Genomic DNA, 1,236 nt, shown 5'->3' on the forward strand with positions numbered 1-1,236 from the left:
CCATACGTTCACGTCCTCCAGCCTGAAAGAAAAATCCAACACAAATTTCATTAAGTAAATTGTGTATCATTTAAACCTGTCATGAAACTGGCGCAATCTTGCACCCAAACGACAAGTGCCCCATCAGACATCTAGATACATATTGACTGATTGATTTCTGTATCTGTATTGGTAACGTTATAATCAAGGAGGTTATAGCTGCTCTTCATACACATTAGAACTGTACAGTAACTGATCAGATTCTGAGTTAATATGATACCTGTATTTAATACATTCAATAGATTTTCTATTGAATAATATTCCTATTGGATAATACAACACTCAATATTTTATTGTTTTTTAAAACATAAACGTTTATTGTTACATTACAATACTGAAATGACAAAAAGGGGGAGTAGAACAGAAAGAAACAATACATGCAAATATCCTGACTCCCGGGAATCGAACTGGGGCCGTCAGATCAGAACCCTAGCAATGTATCCGCTTTGCCCAAATTCAATGATACATGGGCTAACACTACAAGCAAAAATCAACCTGTACCATGGTTATGAATAAGTGGTAATGCTAGAACAAATTACAGTGATGTACAACAACATTTACCAGAGTATAAGTACATCATGACCTTGAAAGCACAAAACCATCAATTTCTATGTGAGAAATGTCCAAATGTAACATTAGCTTCAATGGCTGGATGTTGTTCTTCTTCAAGATTGGACCACACCAAGCAGTACGCTCCGAGTGCACGAGATTCCTCGTTTGCGTGTAAGAAGTTTAGCATGTGTGCAAACGATGGCTACCATCATCTGCTCTCAGCATGGCTCAATAAACCAATATCATATCACACCAACCTGACAAATTTTCATGAAGCAAAAAGGCCCTATGAAATTACCTAAAGGTTAAAACTTCTCGACACAACGACAAGTTTTTATCAGCAGTATTACCAAGACAGACAAGATAAATGTACAAGAGAATATCAGTCATATCTGTTTTGCAAACAGCGAAATTATAAAATCTCCTTTTCCCTTTCACATGAGGGGAGGGCAAGAGATGGGCGTTTTAAAACCTCTGTGATTTCACACTCATGCTGCTGACCGAAAACCACGTAATGAATTCAATACCATACCCTACATCTACACAACATGCATGAAGGAATAAAAGGTATGAAAGAGTCTCATCTTATCCAAATTGTCCCTGAACTCACCATTTTGAATCTCTTTCTTTTACAGCCGGCTTCTG

The 1,236-nt window shown here is 37.3% G+C and overlaps 1 protein-coding gene across 1 annotated transcript in view; it reads right to left on the bottom strand.

Annotated features, from left to right (window-relative positions):
* The window catches only part of LOC118413398 (V-type proton ATPase catalytic subunit A-like), a 17,605-nt gene that overhangs the window by 8,319 nt on the left and 8,050 nt on the right, over positions 1-1,236 (bottom strand). The gene's annotated exons all lie outside the window — the stretch shown is intronic.

Source organism: Branchiostoma floridae, chromosome 1 (genome assembly GCF_000003815.2).
Source record: "Branchiostoma floridae strain S238N-H82 chromosome 1, Bfl_VNyyK, whole genome shotgun sequence".
NCBI classification, from domain to species: Eukaryota; Metazoa; Chordata; class Leptocardii; order Amphioxiformes; family Branchiostomatidae; genus Branchiostoma; species Branchiostoma floridae.